Here is a 7500-nt window from a genome sequence, read left to right on the forward strand (position 1 = left end):
TCTCTCTCTCTCTCTCTCTCTCTCTCTCTCTCTCTCTCTCTCTCTCTCTCTCTCTCCATTTACTTTCACTTCCTTTTCTGTCAGCATAACGATGCGATTGCAGCAACACCAAACTCATACACATGGATTTTTCTTTCTAGAGTACTTTAATAACTGTGTCATGGTTAGTTAGGTTGACAAATTTCGATGTCCTAGAAGCATAGCACAGATTTCCACAAGCAGACCGTTCGTGTGTGCCAAGGACTCTTCATTGCCCACTTAAACACTAGGTGACTAGGGGGTTTACTTCAAAGGGGAATATTGTGAGGCTTTTTGATATCTAGAATAAAATGAGAGGGGGGAATAGTTTGCGGGAGAGAGAGAGAGAGAGAGAGAGAGAGAGAGAGAGAGAGAGAGAGAGACGGAGTCAGTCTCTGTATGAAACATCTATCTTTGTCCAGCCATTATGCTGTAGTGTAAGGAAGTGACTATTCCTGTCACTTATCCCTCAATCTGATAATTAGTTTCCTCTTACCTCTTTCTAAATTATCATTTCATTATATCTTGCTTGGACTCGTTATTTCAGGTCGATTTTGTTTGCATCACCATTGTTATATTTCACGTGAGGGCCTATATGATATGAAAACGTGTTACACCAAATAGCAATTACTTTATCTCTAAATATAACTCTTCTCACATATTTTCCTCGAATGAGTGACTTATATTCCTCCACAGCAGCAACAGAGTACCAATAACTTTGATGCTTCATTTTGCAACACAGTCTGTTGCAGGCAGAGCGTTTGTAGTGTCACTTGGTAGGTCCTGGGTTCAGTTATCAGGTGAGCACGTGTGGGTGGATGTGACGGTAAGGGATGACGTGGCAGACTTCGTTATCGTCAAAGATGGCCCCTGCTGTCTCTGCGCCTTGATATCTCTCAACCATTCCAACGATCAGTAGACATTCTCACAACCACAGCCAGGAGTTAGGGTTAGCACTGCCATCTTTAAGTCAAATGATAAAAAAAAAAAAAAAGTGAAAGATAAATAAACAGATAAATAAAGGATTCAAAATGTCCCGAGAAAACTTTAAAATAATAATAATAACCGTGTCGAAATTGTAGTGGTTGGAAGGAAACTGAGTCGTGACTTGGAAAATGTCAACTTACATTAAGAGTGTCAATGTGCAGACTAGCAATTTGTGTCCAGCGTGTCTCGAGTAAGGGAAAAATTTGATACATTTCATTACGCATGTTATTGAAGTATAAACCCTCGTCCTGTATGTTGCCTGCCTGCATTTATTTATGTGCATTTATTTCTGCCGTCTCGCTTTCTTCGTCTACGCCACATTTCCTACAGGACACATCTACAAATTTAGCCCTTTTGAAAGTAGTGACATTTCCTACAGAGATACAGCATTTCTCTTACACACAGTAAATATAGGTGTAGGAAATGTGCTTGACATTTATTTTTTGTGTAAGAAATATGACTGCCTAAGTGTAGGAGCTGCGGCAGTATGGTGCATCCGTCGTAACTCCTACAGTTATACTATCATATCTCCTATAAATATTATATATTAATCAAAATGGCACTTTTTTTTTCTAAAACTTATATATAAAATGAAGCATTACAATGACACTTTATTTTTCAGTAGAATATTTATTTTTCACTTAAACAGATATCCGTTGTGGAGTGACTTTTCGAATCCAGTACTCTGTGAAGTAGGTTTTGAATGCAGTAATTTTTGTCTGGGAATGATCATTCCCGTCAAAATTTCCTTGAAACAGAATCAACAACTTCATACATCCGGTTGGCTGGCACATAACTTAGTGCCATTAACTTTTTGACCCACTCATTAAACTGTTTGTTGTCGTTGTAAAGTTCAGTTAGCCCCAGTTTCTAAATTTTCCGGTACAGGTTTTGTGAAAAGTAGAACTGACAGCCCCCAATCTGAACAACAGCGAATTGCTTTATCAGAACTGCTTTCAAAATCACCCATTGCTTGTTCGGGATTCAGGTTGGGGATGAGTTCCTTCACTTTTTGTATTGCGGGATCATACAACTTTTGGGACTTTGAGGTCATCAAGGTGAAGATGAGTGGGAGAGAATGACCTCTTTAAAAGCCAAGCAATGTGAAGAGCCGGTAGAAGAGTGCAGGCACAATGTAAAAAGTACCATCAAAATTCCATTCCTTAATTGTGGTCATCAGTGGTACTAGGGTTAGAGAATAAAAAAATCATTGCCAAGTGACCACGTCCCTGATCTGTGATGATAGATTTGAGGTTTCCATTAAAGGCCTGAGCCGCTGGGCTTTCTAGAATGTTGGCACACTCCACTGTAGTGCGTGGTTGCCTCGGTTGAATTCGGCGCTTGGCTCGAAGCATGCTGTGCTCTACAGATGAGAAAGACACATCTGCTCCATGTTGGTGATGTCTTGTTACCCGCCTGAAAATCTCAGAATTGTTGGTAGAGCCCATTTCCTCAGCAACTTTCCTCTTAAGAGTGTTCTTCAGATCTATTGCAGCAAAGTCGGACGCTTCGTGGTTGTGACCTTGCGTTGTTTTGATGACACCTGTTGTCTGTAAAATTTGACTGCCTAATAATTATGTTATCACTAACATATGGAAAGGGCATTAAACTCGCTGCTGTGGTTACACGTGTGACCATATGCCTTCGTGTTTCTTTCGTTTATTTTATTAATTAAATAAAGTATTTATTTACTTTTTATTTTTTTATTTTTTTATTTATTTACCTCACACCACCACCAAAACCACAGAACAACACCTCACACCACCACCACATTTTACAACTGTTTTTACCTCCGACAATACGGTTCTTCCCCCACAACTGGGGTGCTGAATGCAACGCAGGTACAGTTTGTTGTTTCTTGCCACATTTCGGAGGTACCGGAATCCAGAGTTGTCTGTGTAAACCACTGCATTGAAGCGGATGTTCCCCTCAATACTAGCCATGCTCGGTCCAGCAGTTTTTCTCGCCCCTCCAACTGCTTACTCTGTATAAGGGCCTTATCCGTCCCTGTATGGAATACTCTTCGCATGTTTGGGGGGGTTCCAGTCACACAGCTTTGCTTGATAGGGTGGAATCGAAAGCTCTTCGTCTCATCAACTCCCCTCCTCTGACTAACTGTCTTTACTCTCTTTCTCACCGCCGAAATGTTGCATCCCTTTCTATATTTTATCGCTATTTTCATGGTAAGTGTTCTACTGATCTTGCTAAATGCATGCCTCCCTTCCTCCTGCGGCCACGCTGCACAAGGCTTTCTTCTTCCTCTCATCCCTATTCTGTCACACTCTCTAATGCAAGAGTTAACCAGTACGCTCAATCATTCATCCCTTTCACTGGTAAACTCTGAAACTCCCTCCCTGCATCTGTATTTCCAAATTCCTACAACTTGTCTTCTTTTAAGAGGGAGGTATCGAGGCATTTGCTCCCCTAATTCTGGCTGACGGTTTTGGCACTTTTTCTACTCTTTGGAGAGCCAGCACTCAAGTGGGCTTTTTTCTAACTTTTTTTTTTTTTTTTTTTGCCCTTGGCTGGCCCTCTTCCCTACGTAAAAAAAAAAAAAAAAAAAAAAGGAGTACAAAATATGCTGTCTGTCCCGTCGAATAGAGAAACAAATACTGCTGAGTCGAGACTAAACTCGACTCATGTCTGAGTGTATTGAGTACAGAGGCGCCCCACTAGGGGGGTGCGCCTACACAGTGTAGGAAATGGGACAGAACAGATTACTGTGTGTAGATATGCAGTATATCTATAGGAAATATGTCACTACTCGAAAAATGCTAAATTTGCAGGATTTTTTTGTAGGAAATATACTGGAGACTTGTTTTTTGTGTCGGAAATATGACTATCTATGTGTAGGATATGTGGCAGTACTACAATTATTGTAGGTTTGTAGAAGTGACTACGCCCCTCCCATAAAAAGATGGCACGGCAGAAGAGCCTCACCTCTCCTCATCGAAACACTCTCATCTCCTCATTCAAGGCATTCCCTTTTCATCGCATGTATAGCAATACTTTTTTACCCTTTCGTCTGCATTTTTGCCTTATGTTTCCTCTTGCTGCTACCCAGTGACAACGGCCTGTATTCTTGAACGTTTTGGAATCTTGTCTCGATTCTTGTTAACAAGCTTCATTGGAAGTTGTTGGGGTTTTCTATTTTTATAATTCTAGCGACAGTGTAGTTAGGATTCTTCATCAATAGGAAAAACATCGTTGAAACTAAGAATCATTGCAGTAGTTTGAAATTAACCCTGATGAGAGCCAAAAGCGTTACCACGGCCCATAGGTTACTGTCCTCCATGGCACATCTTGACGCAAAGATAGTTTTAACATATCCTCTTGGGATGGAAACTGAAAATCTCCGAGTGGTCGTTTTTAAAACTGGCCGAGGATATGGAACTCACTAAATCTGATTTGTAATTATTGGTTATTTATTGGTAAATCAATTATCAATATTCATAAACTCAAACGCTGTCCAATAACATTATCATCCCCGCCAGGAAAAGCTGGGTTAACGATTAACGGGTCACTCACTCAGAGCATGCTTTGTGTGCGGGTAAAGGCTACAGTCGTACAGAACCCACTTCCTGCGTCCTCATCGCACGTTGGTGGTGGATTTAATACACACCACTGGTTGTGCCATCAGTTAGTGAAATAATTTAGTATTCTAAAAGTATTTGCATATTAAAAAATATGTAAACAGACAGACAGACAAATACACATATAGATATATGTTTTATTTAACTAATTAATGAACTCATTAAACTTAATTTTATCTACTTTCATTCTTTTACCCTCATATTACGCTGGTATGGTTAGTGTGCTCAGATTACGACCAAGATGTCCAGTGTTCCCAAGCCTGCTGGGTGGAGAGTAGAGACAATGGGTCGGTCTTCTAACATGTTGCATTCTACTGTATGCTCATTATCAGTGAAGAGATACGGAAAGCGAGCCAGGGTATCACTGCTGTTATCCACCAACCTCGCCAATACATCCTTTATTAATCTCTATTAATGTTGATCTGTATCAATTTCATATATATATATATATATATATATATATATATATATATATATATATATATATATATATATATATATATATATATATATATATATATATATATATATATATATATATATATATATATATATATATATATATATATATATATATATATATAGAGAGAGAGAGAGAGCATGTGAGGTGTTTGCGACAGTGAGTTAGTCGAACTTGGAGAAGGAATGTAAAGAAAATACATTCTCTCTCTCTCTTTCTGAGAAATTATTTCCTCAACATTTTGATGCAAGGTTTACGCCATGACTTTGTACAGCAGCACATTTCTTTACATTTCAGATACCACAAACTTCCCCCCACACAGCTCGTGCAGACCTTGAACACTGGTCTAAGTGGCACCACCCCCTGGTAGCCTCCATTGTCACTGGCCAACACCACGCGCGTCCTCTTCTGCAATGGGAAGCTTTATATCCAAAACTAGCATTAGGAGAACGTTCGCCACTGCTTCAGAATTGAACTTATATTCATGAGATTCGTCTCTCCCATATAAATAAATAAATAAATAAATAAAATACAAATAAATTAAGAAATTATACAATTTTTTTTCTTTAATTGGACTCGATCCTCAAAAGTTGTTTTGTATATTGACAGAATTTGATGAGATATCAAGGTTTTCTTTAATCTTAGCAATCTGCGACGGAGGAAATAAATACTTATGTACTGGAACGATCCCTGTAACATGGGTATGTAATGAACACGTACGTACTGTACTCAACACAGTCACTGTGGACATCTCTTTTCTTTTTTTCCAATTATGAACACAACTTACATTGACAGGGGCATGTCGCTGATAGAGGGAAGTTCCCTTATCCCTGTCGTACATGTAATCTTGATAGCGTGGTGCCATTATCTGTGATGGCCGACCCAACACTTGTTAGACGGCCTCTCTGCCTGCGCACGGCACTCCGCTGCACACGAAACCATCACTACTCATACCCACCCCAGCGTGATTACACATTTGCAGAAATAAGCAATTTGATTAATAATTCCACACACACACACACACACACACACACACACACACACACACACATATATATATATATATATATATATATATATATATATATATATATATATATATATATATATATATATATATATATGAGTGTAATTTTTGGTAATGGAGTTGAATAAGAATGCAAAGTGGTACACAACACCGTGCCCAGCACCACACTTTGGTCCCAAGCCTACAAGCCTTGCAATACCAGAATAATGTGAATAATGTGAAAACTCTTTAATGGATATCTAAACATATATGATGTTTTCATACACATAAACAGGATACATTAAGACTAACTTGTAATAAAAATGGACAGAAGGATAGTTAGTAGCAGTAATCACTGAACCACAGTCTAGTTCCATGGCTGGGATTAGTTAGCCAGTGTGGCTCATTGGGCATAAACTCCACAAATCACAACCATCAGTCATCTCCATCAATGCATATCAAGAGGTGGTGTCACAGTAAAGATATTATATAGTGTCAATAACATCTCTGATGCAACTCTTCTTGTTTGTCAATCAATACGTGAAATATTCAGGTATTTCCTTACTCACAGTAAGCACAGCACATCAGGTGCATGCACTTTTTTAAGTAGAGTTATTATGAGGAACAATCAGATATACATATATGAGGCAGTATTTATGAATAGACACAATATGGATGGTCTAGAATGAGTATAAACCATCTCATAAAAATGTATAGGTTTATTCTTGAAAGTACTTTGCGAGGTGTCATGGATTCATTCATGAGGTGAAGTTACTTCACTATTCAATTTCACAGAGTATTAATTTCAGCATATACTAATGTATCTACTGAATGCAGGTTTACAATTAAAAGTATTGCCTCTCTCTCTCTCTCTCTCTCTCTCTCTCTCTCTCTCTCTCTCTCTTTTCTTCAGCAGCACTTGCAAGTAAGCCAGTTGAAATGAATGTGTTTAATGTCAAATGCATTTGAATATTTCTGACATCCTCATCAAATGAATAGCTTGTGGTTTAGAGTTCTTGGTGCAGTTTGTGCCATGTTTCACAGTTTTTCTGATATTTTTAGCTATGGGTCATTGGGAAAGCCAGTATCAGGAATTTTAAATCAAAGAACTCCAATATATATGCAAATCATTACCTAATAATTCAATTACTATCAAAATGGATAAATGACAGATTCAGTGGTATTATGGATTTTCACAAATCTTAACATATCCAAAATAATTAAAGAGTGCAGACCTTACATTACTTTACAAGGTCTTGGACACACTGCAGTGCATCATAGTTGCCTTGGCCTCAATCATCTTACAAGAAAACTTACACTCACTATATACAATGAGAAAATGCACAATTCCTGACAGTATCATAGAACAAAATTACCATCATGAAGGAAAAGAAGTCATGCAAACCTTGTATGAACCCTACTATAAAGCATAGCAA

At 38.4% G+C, this 7500-nt stretch overlaps 1 protein-coding gene and 1 long non-coding RNA gene across 2 annotated transcripts in view; one reads left to right on the forward strand and one right to left on the reverse strand.

The window, feature by feature from the left end:
• Window positions 1–5611, forward strand: part of LOC123520465 — a 6504-nt gene extending 893 nt beyond the window's left edge. The window contains exon 2 of the long non-coding RNA XR_006679261.1: window positions 5356–5611. This is a non-coding gene — a long non-coding RNA (uncharacterized LOC123520465). The remainder of the gene's footprint in view (window positions 1–5355) is intronic.
• Window positions 1–7500, reverse strand: part of LOC123520464 (amyloid protein-binding protein 2-like) — a 49873-nt gene that overhangs the window by 21451 nt on the left and 20922 nt on the right. The window lies entirely within an intron of this gene.

This window comes from Portunus trituberculatus, chromosome 47, assembly GCF_017591435.1.
Source record: "Portunus trituberculatus isolate SZX2019 chromosome 47, ASM1759143v1, whole genome shotgun sequence".
In the NCBI taxonomy this organism is placed as follows: Eukaryota; Metazoa; Arthropoda; class Malacostraca; order Decapoda; family Portunidae; genus Portunus; species Portunus trituberculatus.